Raw genomic sequence first — 11,640 nt, 5'->3', positions numbered from 1 at the left:
GAAACTTGCATTGTAATATAATTGTTTGTAGTTGTTATACTTGGAAATTATATATGGTGGCATTCAAGTTTCGGATACAAATGCTACATATAGTTTTTTTACCAGTGTCACATGATATAAATCTCAAAACTTAGATCCACTAGTGTTTGTAATCCTTTTGCCTAGTGTCGAGTTTTACGTTTATATTTACTCATTTATGAAACTTTAACTTACATTTCCTTAGTTTTTCGCAAGGTTCATTTGTTGCATATATATGTTGGTCATACATATGTGTGATCGTGTATTTATATAACCAATATAGATATGTGTGACCGTGTACTATGAACCAATTTTGAGCATAGACATATTGTTTTTGTTTTTTTCCCTTTTAATCTACCTCTTTCGCGTTTTATAACGACGTACAACCCTTTCTACACGACCGATGATTCGTAACTTTCAAGCCATTACGTACAGTGGCGAAGCTTGAATAAAGACACCGGGGGGGCGAACTCAAAATGTATAAAGAATTTCAAAAAACGAAGGGGGCCGGGCTCAAACTTTTGGCCGAAAATGGCTAAATTTACACTGCGTATAAAAAATTTCGGACAAAAACAAGTAACTTTACACTATTACGCAAAAAACGTGGCCCCGGCCCTCACTAACCTTCGCCCATGATTACGTAACCATCTCATACAAGTCCTCACTGATAATCTTCTTGTCTACTACTATCAATAGAGTCTTCTTCTCCAACAATTGTCTCAAAGGTAGAAAACCAATTATTTGATGACAAATGTGTTTGATCCATACGTCCATGATACAAATAGAATGTGGCTATTTATATATGATACTAAAAGATCAAGACAAAGCAATTTCATCAAGTACGTGTTAGAACTTCATATTTACATGTAATACAGATGGCATATAATTAACTATGACGTATATTCAGGCTTTCACATTTCATATGTAAAATTGATTAATTAGTTTCTTTATCTCATTTCTGTATCTTTATCTTTTAGTAATTATTACTTATTAGCTTGTTATTATCCTTTTGGGTTTGAACAATTATAAGTACTTTGATTACGGAACTTTAGAAAGGGTATTAGTTTTATGAAGTGAATTATGATCGAAATTTGGGTTCTTTGAATCATTCCTGTACTTAAGCTTTTGACTTTAATCATTGAGTCATTCGACTGCTTCCGTTTCGTATAAGTAACATGTGAAGAGGTCTAAACTCAAGTTTAAGAGTTTTAATTTACCTCAAGTTCAAAAAAACCCCTTCAACTAAAGGCAACACACCTCTCAAATACTCTAAAACCATTTTTTAAGTTAATTTATAAAAGGTGATTGATGAAATCGGCTATGATAGATTAAGAGTGCACAAACATATAGAATTTTGAACTCCAACACCTACATTTCAACAGACACCCCAATTTGTGGTTAAATTACTGGTAGCAATATTCTCTCTTTGGGGTATCATACCCGCAATAGGGTACCCACATGCACCCCTCATGGTTAGTGTCTGAAGAGGTAGGTTCCCGCAAAGCCCAGTTGGACCCACAAGACTCACCTTGAAGAGGTACGTCTACGCAAAGACCAACTGGATCTGCAGGACCCACCAGGCTCAGAGAGATGAAGACCATACACGCAGTAAGCCAGCTGTCCCCGCAGGAAAGCCTCCCTTGGTACAGTACCCTGCCTGTCCCCGCAGCTGTGGGTACAAGCCAAGAAGGAAGGCTACCCGCACTAACAGTAAGGCTACACGTATAAGGCACTAACTCTTATACTTCAGTAATGTCACCTGAAGAAGGAATGAGCAGGGCGGGAATATTTCTGCCCAAAAGAGCCAGTCCGTACACTTCTAGAAGATCTTTTGTACTATACCTACCAAGGTATGGACAAAAAGACAAGATCTGGCAAAAGCAACCCATGAACCAATCACAGGGTGACAGCTCACTGACAATAGTACGAGGAGGAGCACGCTCCAGTACAAAATGTCACTATCAGCCGCTGCCTACCCACCAACTCCCATCATGGCACGAACGTAGCCCATAGTTGGTGGAAAAGGAATATTATATACAGCTGGCCGTACCTGCTTGGAAACCTACCTTCGGCTATAAATACTCCAACACCTTGGAACGGTATCATTATCTTCTCTCTAGCTACTTCTCTCTATATACACTTATATTCAGAGCAACCTAGTCTGATTCTCACGCCGGAGGGTGGTCACAAGGAGGAACCCCCTCCCTTCTCAGTGACGAGCTTACGGTGTCTGTTTTGCAGATTGAGAAGAATAGCCATCTTTGCCGGACCTAACCCTCGTGGGAAACATCTACTTAACCCTAAGATTATCCTTAATCTGTCGGGGTCACTTAGTGTTTCTTCATTGGCGCCATCCGTGCATTAAGCTAGAACTTACTCTTTTTCTCAGTTTTTTCAAACTTCTGGAAAGATGGTTAAGGTTACTCCTATGCCAAAGCCACCGGGTAACCAAGAAACTCCGGTAACCACAACCCCTGCTACTGGGGGGAACACCGGTTAATACACGATTGTTACAAACACTACCCCGGTTACCCAAGCCGGGGCAAGTGCAATAAACAATCCTCTCCTGGGATTCATTGATACCCAGTTGGGGAAACAACAGACGAGACTTCCCCGACAAACACCAGAACAAGTTAAAGCTTGGGCGGAAGTACGTCAGAAAGAATTCCAAGCCGAGTTGGACGAACGTTTACGTTCACTCCAACAGGCCAATGACAAATTCGGAAGCACTCGACAACAGCTCAACATGAGCAATGATTGCGAGTATGTGGATGATGAAGATTGGGAAGAATCTGACAATGACGCAAACCCACGTCATAAGGCGAAAGGGAAGCGTAAAGAAACAGACTTCCACTCGAGAAGAAATTTTGAAGAAACTTTCAAACCAAAGAACACGGGGGGAAACCCACGTGACTTCTCCAAAACTTTCAGACCAACTGTTGCGAATGCGGGAACGTCCAAATTTGCAAGGGACATTGCGGAAGCAATCGCTCCAAAGAGTGCCAAACAGATGTCCAACATAGGCACTTACGATGGAATATCTGACCCGGACGATCACATGAACAGATTTATAGCGGGGGCAACCGTCAGTAATTGGACGGAACCAACATGGTGTTACATGTTCCAAATGACGCTCGTCGGGGCAGCCAGAGCGTGGTTTGATCGTCTACCGGTCCACCACATATACGATTGGGCAGACTTCCAGCACAAATTCAACCAGCACTTCAGTCAACAAAGAAAATATACTGAAGAACAATGGATATCCTCAACTGAATCCGAGAAGAAGACGAATCTTTGCTAGACTTCATCACTCGCTTCAACTCAAAGAAGCTAAGTATGGGCACTATTAGCGAAGATCTTGTTCGCGGCTTTCATCCAGGGCGCTGAGTACCCAGAGCTCATCCGCACGTTGACAGGTAAAGACGGCATGCCACCCACGTGGGATGCCATCATGACGGCAGCTAAACGCTTTGCCGAAACGGAGAAGCAACTGGGTAGAAATCTTCCCCAGAGCACAAACCTCTACACCCAGAGAACAAGAGAAAATAACGTCCGTACTGCCCGACAAAACAAAAAGAGGAAGCTTGGTATTTGGCAGTCAAGGGTAAACTTTGACACCTCATCCAGCTCTCGCCCTCTCTTAGGCGGAAGGGACAACATGCAGTCGTCGAGCCGGAATCCCAGATGGACGCCACTCACCAAAAGCGTCACCGAGATATTTGCCACCGAGAAGCTCCCATGGCCAAAGGCTCCAATAATCAGACAGCGTCAAAACGCTGATCAAAGCAAATCCTGTGACTTCCACGGGACAAAAGTCCACACCACGATGTCGTCGAAACATTCGTCAAAGATGGGAAACTCACACACCTCGTGGCGTCAATCAAGAATGGAGGGAGGAAAGACAATCGGTACAAGGGCAATGGAAGGAAGCCCGTCGACATCAGCATTCACATGGTTCACGGCAACATCAGAGAAAGAAAACGACGAACAACAGAGCCAAGTGCGTGGAAGGAAGCAGAAGTGCGCTTCCCGCGTGTGCCAGGGGGGGCCCAACAAAGAAGGCCCCATAGTCATCAAAAGCCAGCTGGGGCATTACATCACCTCCCGCACCCTTGCTGATAATGGCGCTTCATCAACGGTCATGTATAGGCAGTTCTTCGACAAGCTAGACGACGAATACAAAGAACGCCTGAAAACATTTTACGCCTCGATGGAAGGGTTCGACGGCAGCACAAACACCCCCTTGGGAATCCTATTTTTCCCCGTCACTCTCACGGACGGGAAGTACTCCCGCACAGAAGACGTGGACTTCGTTGTAATGAGGAAGCCACACCACTCATACGACATTCTCTTCGGGAGAGATGGGATGGCAAGATTTAATGCCGTGGTGTCTTCGGTCCATGGTATGATGGGATGGCCAATAGCTGAGGGCGTCGCTATGATCACGGGCATTCCCCAGGTATGCATCGCATCTGTCTCATCTAAACCCAAACCAAAAATGGCTAAACCAACCACCCCTGAGCCAGAATAATGGGCCTTCAATGGAAAATACCCTGACCAGGCCGTTACCATTGGCCCAACGATCACTAATCCCACACGCACCTTACTCAAACGCTTGTTGCAAAAAAATGCCGACATCTTCGCGTGGACACCAGCTGACATGACTGGTGTACCTCGAAGTAAGGCTGAGCATAAGCTCAGGTGTGACCCGGCGTTTGCGCCGGTCATACAAAAGCGTCCGTGTAGAACCCAAGTCAAGGAACTCCTTGACGCAGGCATCGTACGCGTTAGTAAGTATTAAACATGGGTTGCAAATCCCGTCATGGTACCAAAATCCAACAAACAATAGCGCATGTGCATAGATTTTAAAGACCTAAACAAGGCATGCCCCAAGGATTGTTACCCGTTACCCGAAATTGACTTTAAGGTAGATTCATTAGCACCGTTTCGCCTTAAATGCTTCCTTGATACGTATAAAGGGTACCATCAAATCCACATGGCTGTTGACGATCAGGATAAAATCGCATTTCGGACGCCCGATGGCACATTTTGTTACCAAATGATGCCATTCGGATTAAAGAATGCCGGATCCACATACCAACGCCTGATGGACAAAGAGTTTCATGCCCAAATCGGGAGGAACTTGGAAGTTTACATGGATGAATTGGTCATCAAAAGCCTCGAGCCAGAGGCGATGTTGAAAGACATCGAAGAAACTTTCAACACGCTCAGAAAGATAAACATGAAGCTCAACCCGAGCAAGTGTTCCTTTGGGATGGAAGATGGGAAGTTCTTAGGAGTCACCAAAGATGGCTTCAGAGCGAACCCCGAAAAGGTTGAAGCCATTATGAAAATGGAATCACCTACTACCATCAAACAGGCTCAGACACAGAATGGACGACTAGTCGCACTTAACCGCTTTTTGGCAAACCATGCGGAAAGGTCGTTCCCATTCGTGTCAACATTGAGAAATTGTTTGAAAAAACCGCACTTCCGCTGGACACCAGAAGCGGAAGCAGCCTTTCAAGAGATTCGGTCACGCTTGATCAAACTCCCAACACTCACAGCACCAGAAGTGGGGGAGGAATTAATTCTCTACCTCTCCTCCACAGACAGAGCAACTGGGGCAGTCTTACTAGTAGAACGAAAGGGCATCCAGATGCCCATCTACTATGTAAGCCGCGTCTTAACAGACGTGGAAACCCGGTACTCCACCCTGGAAAAATTAGTCTTAGCGCTTGTACAGGCTTCACCAGGCTAAGACGATATTTCCAAGGCCACCCAATCACCATTCTCACCAACTTCAAACTTGCAAACGTTCTAGGCAAACCCGAGTTGTCAGGGCGCCTAGCCAAATGGGCAATTGAGTTGGGAGAATACGCGATAAAGTACAAGCCAAGACCAGCCATAAAAGGCCAGGTCTTGGCCGACTTTATTGCAGAAGTCCCCACTTCGCGGGAAAAAGAGTGTCAGGAAGAGGCTCAACCCTCTCCAGCACAAGACATTAACGATGTCTGGCGACTCTATACTGATGAAGCAGCCAACAATGAAGGTTCAGGCGCGGGGTTGAAACTAACTAACCCAGCTGGCCAAGAATACACTTACGTTATTCGGCTGGATTTCCCAAGTACGAATAACGAAGCGGAGTACGAAGCATTCTTGGCCGGATTAAGAATTGCGCGTAAGATGGGGGTAAAAAACTTGGAAGCCCACGTGGATTCCATGCTAGTAGCCAACCAGATAAATGGGACGTACACGGCCGTGAACGACACAATGGCCCTATACCTCGCACAAGCAAAAACCCTTATGCGCAATTCAACGATTGCAAAGTTGTGCACATCAAGCGAAGCGAAAACAAATCTGCGGATGCGCTAAGCAAGCTTGCATCGTTAGCCTTCACCCACTTGGGAAAAGACATCCGCGTTGAACTTCTTGGAGCACCATCAGTCCTGCACAAGGAAATTTGTGTCATCCAAACCGGCACGGAAACATGGATGACGCCAATCATAAATTACCTTGCGACGGGTGTACTACCAGAGTCAAAGACACAGGCAAGAAAGATACGCTGTAAATCACTGAACTATCAACTTGTTGATGACATACTTTACAGGCGTAATTTTCTTTGGCCCACTCCTCAGATGCGTTGACGACCAACATGCCGACTACCTCCTAAGGGAAGTACACGAAGGCATCTGTGGAGTACACGCAGGTACACGCGCAGTTGTAGCTAAGCTAAACAACGCGGGATACTTTTGGCCGGGGATGCACACGGATGCGCTGGCCTACATCAGAAAATGTAGGTCCTGCTAGCTCTACGCACCCAACACGCATCGCCCGAAGAACGAACTTGTTCCAGTCACCTCTTCATGGCCATTCCAGAAGTGGGCCATCGATGTTACAGGCCCATTTCCCACAGCAGCAGGGAACGTTCAGTTCCTAGTGGTAGCCATCGACTACTTCACCAAGTGGATAGAAGCAAAACCCCTAGCCCAAACAAATGCAAAACATATCAAAAAATTTATTTGGGAATTTATTATTTGTCGTTTTGGACTTCCACAGAATTTGGTGAGCGATAACGGCACCAACTTTGCTGACCAGAAGCTACAAAAGTGGCTGAAAGAGCTTCAAATCACCCACGCCTTTACCTCAGTGGCACGCCCACAGGGTAATGGTGAGGTGGAAAGAGCAAACAAGAGCATCGTCGACGGCATAAAGAAAAGACTCTTGGAGCATAAATCCGGCTGGGTGGACGAAGTTCCACATGTCCTTTGGGCAAACAGAACGCTGAAAAAAGCAAGCACGGGCGAAACCCCATTCAGCCTCACCTATGGCACTGAAGCCATGGTTCCAGTCAAGATCGGTCTACCCTCGCCAAGAGTCATAACTCAACCAGAAGACAATGATGCGGAAAGACGGTTAGACCTTATGCTAACCGAAGAGCGCAGAGACTTAGCCGCAGCGCGTGAAGAGAACTACAAGCGACAAATGCAAAAGCACTACAACACGCGTGTGAAACTCTGCAACTTCAATGTCGGAGACTACATACTGCGTAAAAATGAGGCTTCGAACCAGGAGCGCCCAGGAAAGCTGGCCCCGGTCTGGGAAGGGCCATACATTATTAAAGAAGTTCTGGGAAAGGGCGCATACCGGCTCGAAGGCTCGATGGCACCCCCATCCCAAGAACATGGAATGGAGCTCAATTACGCAGATGCTACATGTAGATCAATTCCAAACTTGTAACGAACAGGCCTAGAGCCACTTCTAATGGAAATGATTCTCCTTATCACATTGATGCTGATAGCCTTACCTTTATACTTATGATCTGAACACACTGATATGCCGGTATTCACCGCATAAATAAGTGAGGGAGGAAGTAAGTCGTTGCGTGTGGAAAGCGACACAACCCGCATAAACACAAATAAACAGTAAAAATTTCTAAGGAAAAGATGAGGAAAACCTTCACGCATGTCAGATATAGATGAAGTTTGGTCATCCTACTAAGTGAAAGTGACGGTCCTACCCGCACAATCATGATAGAGGAAACAGAACATTAACCTATTATCTGACACGCGTCGAAAGGTTAACTTATTCAAAACACTTAGAAAATTGCTAAGATAAACTAAAATATGCATGAGCAAATCATATAATGTTTATAAGGCAAGGCATTAACAAAACATTTATATTCACGATAAAAGCTGTTCAAACATTACAAAATGGCTAGGTATCTACCCGCCTACAAAAAGTGCAAATCTATCCTAACGGCTTGGAGGAATCTCAAGATTCAGGCTTCGGGACCACTCCCTCCAAACCCACTTGAACCCGCACCATCAGTTGGCTGCGGCTGTTCAAGGAAAGCTTTGAGAACAGCTAGCCCATCATCAGCAGCAGCAACTTCATTCACCTTTTCTACAACCGGATGAGAGAAAGCAGCATACTAGTTCACAGCTTGGTCATAGGCAGCCTCAGTATCAACATCGTGTAGAGGAAATCTGGAAGGCGAGATACCTTTCTCTACAAATCCTAGGCCAAGTAAGAAACCAACTTTCTCTCCATCCTCATGAGAAGCGTTGAGGGCTGTGCTCATGGCATCATCATAGGATGTGTTCGCGAAAATCCGATGCACAACCTACAAAAAAAAAAAACTTTTCTAAGTATAAAAAGCAAAAAGCAAAGAATAATTGAGCTATGCGTACCTGCGGAAACGCTTCTCGTAGAAGCCAATCCTTATTGGACAGAGCCTCTTGAAGGGTGGCTTGAGTTTGATCGCGTGCGCGTTCGGCCTCATTCTTATTTAGGTTGACAAGCAACACTTCTTTGGCAGTAGCCTCCTCAACGCCTTTAAGCTTGCGCTCAGTGCGATCAAGCACACCCCTCTGATCCAAGAGCTCCTGTAGCTTCTTGGCATCCTCCAAAGCCAAAGCCTCATGAGCCTGCTGAAGCTTCTCCAGTTTAGCTTTCAGTTCTTCATTCTCAGTGCGTAGAGGCTTAGCAACAGCTTCAGCTTTTGTGGCCCTTTCAATCGCATTACGCGCAGTTTCCTTAGCCAACCTAAGCTGTTCATTAACAACTTGAGAAGCCTTGGAACGGGCCTCATGCCTAGCTTGCATTTCCGCCTCAAGATCCTTGAAGGCCTTTTCTCTCTCAGTAGCGGTGGCGGCAAGCTTCTTGTTTTCTTCCCTCAGCGATCGCACCTGAGACCCCTCCAAGCTACGCGCAGTCCTTAACTTATCGTTTTCACGACAAAGTAATTCGACACGCGGCTGCATCCGGGCGAGTAGAATTCGGAGCTCGGTGGACAACCTGCCTTCCTGGTAAATAACCATTGCCTCCCCCAATGCACCACTTGGAGTGGCATGGCGTGTCCAATCGACGCAGTCAGCAGCCGTCCTGAGAGTTGTTCCTCGGCGGATATTCCACCTTGGGGCATAAACCTCATTGGAATCCGAAACCGCAACAACAAAAAACAGTCAAGAAAAAATGACTAAGGATGGATAACAGGCCAAAGTAACCCCACGCACCTGTAGGGTCGACAACAGGCCGATAGCCGCTAAACCCATCACCCGAACCTAAAGGATATCCATCCAAGAGGTCAAGGAGATGGGAATGAGGCAAAGATCGGACCCCCTCATCAACAGAGGTAAGTCTAGAGGTCCCAACTCTAAACATACCTAAAGAACTGGCCAAGGACGAAGTAGTCGTTGACGCCGAATGTGACACCGTAGAAGTCACAGAGGTAGAGACCATTGGAGATGAACTCATTTGAGATGAACTCATAACCGTTGCAGTCGCTGCAGATGCGATGAGCTCATGGAAAAAGTCACTGCCGGTCCGGTGAATGACGTGGTAAATATGGCACTGACGGCTGGCGAAGAAGTTGAACTGCTCAACGCAGCAACGAAAGTGGACGCCATCGTCGGCACAGCAGCCATGACAGACGACGTCATAACCGGAACAGTTGCTTCAACAGTAAAAGCAACAGAACCAGTACCAGAAACAGACGCAGTCGCCTGGGTCATCGCCTCGGGTAGGTTGACCAAACCTATCGTCGTGGGTCCTGAACCAACTCCTCCCGTACCACTCTCCTCAAAAACAGATAAGTCTACTTCTGCATAAAGAAAAACCTTAAGATATCAAAAACGAAGGCGGAAGGAGATGCGGAAAAGGTACACAAAAAGTACACTTACTGTTTTCTTGATCTTGAAAGCCCTGTTAGGCGGAGATGGAACCGGTGAAAATGGCCTCTTCACGCCAGTTACCTTCGCAATGCTTAGCGGCTCGGAAGTGACAGTCGTTGTCTCAACCTTTGAGACAATGGTCTCGTCACCACCACCAAGGTTCCTCGCCGCCTCCTCACTCTCAGTCTCGGAATCAGACTGATCCCCCAAGTCAACGAAGGTAGCAACCTTTGTTTTGCCCTTCACGCTAGCCGCCTTCTTTTTCCTTACAACAAAAGGCCCATCTGCGGATCCCTCATCAGAAGATGACAAGATCAGAAGAATTCCAGTAGAAGTGTGAGCATGAAGAGGACGAGGATTAAAGAACTCATTACCTGGCCGAGTGGCGCTTAAAATCTCATGGCCTGGCGGGTAGACCTCTACGAACCTATCCGCAGTTTTCTCCAAAACGGGCAACTCGTTCTCATCAAGATCACGAGTACCCAACCGCGTTGGACCACCAGTCTCCCGCGGGTGCAAAAGCGACTGTAAGTCGTTCCCTTCTGAAATAAAAATGATAACAATGTTATAAGGAAAACCCTAAACCAACACAAAAGACGGGGCGTACCATAAGGAATATAGTTCAAACCGTATTCAAGAACGATGGGTATTTGCGGCGTCCCAGACCCGGCGTCCTTCCACATGCGACTCATCCCAAGCATGACCATCCCAGATTCCGAGAAGCGATAAACAGGAGTCTGAATCTGGGAAATCTTGGTGAACCACTCCGTCTCCTGGTAATTGGAAGCCGGAAGATTAGGAAGTGCCCTCCCATTCTTGAACGTCATCGCAATGGGAACGACACGAGCGGAAATATAGAAAAATTCATGCTTCCAAGAACGAAGAATACGCTCAGTAGTACAGATCTTCAAACCCTTGATCCAAGTGACAAGGGTATACCAACCCTAGATGCACCTCCAAGTATAGAAGGTCATCAGGCGGTCGACTCGAGGCTCGATATCCAAAATACGGCACACCCATTCGAAATGGTGAACTTTAGCAATTGCCATTGGGTGAACCTCTGTCAAATGAACACCGTGTTTCTCCAAAACACGGTATACGAACTTCGTTAATGGGAATCTTAGATTCCCATATATGAAGAACGAAGCGTAAACCCCTATTTTGCCCTTAGGGGCGTCGTATACCGTCTGGTTGGTCTCCGGATACTCCGGCTCATAGGGCTCCAGCATGAATTTCTTGACGATGTAATTGTATACATCGAGAGAAAGAGTACACTGACACTCACCAGCAGTACTCTTATCGTCCTTATCGGACGTTGACGTCGAGTTCTCGGGGAAAACGTCGGACTCTTCGATGTTAAACTCTGGGTCATGAGAAGAAGAAGACGTTTTTTAATGTTAAGGATGAAAGAAAGCGGTTTCAGGAGAATGCTCGCCGGAAAAGATGA

Source organism: Bidens hawaiensis, unplaced genomic scaffold (assembly GCF_021521415.1).
Source record: "Bidens hawaiensis isolate Kalapana, Puna unplaced genomic scaffold, B.hawaiensis_p1.1 tig00033825_1, whole genome shotgun sequence".
NCBI lineage: Eukaryota > Viridiplantae > Streptophyta > Magnoliopsida > Asterales > Asteraceae > Bidens > Bidens hawaiensis.
This window is presented reverse-complemented; position numbering follows the sequence as displayed.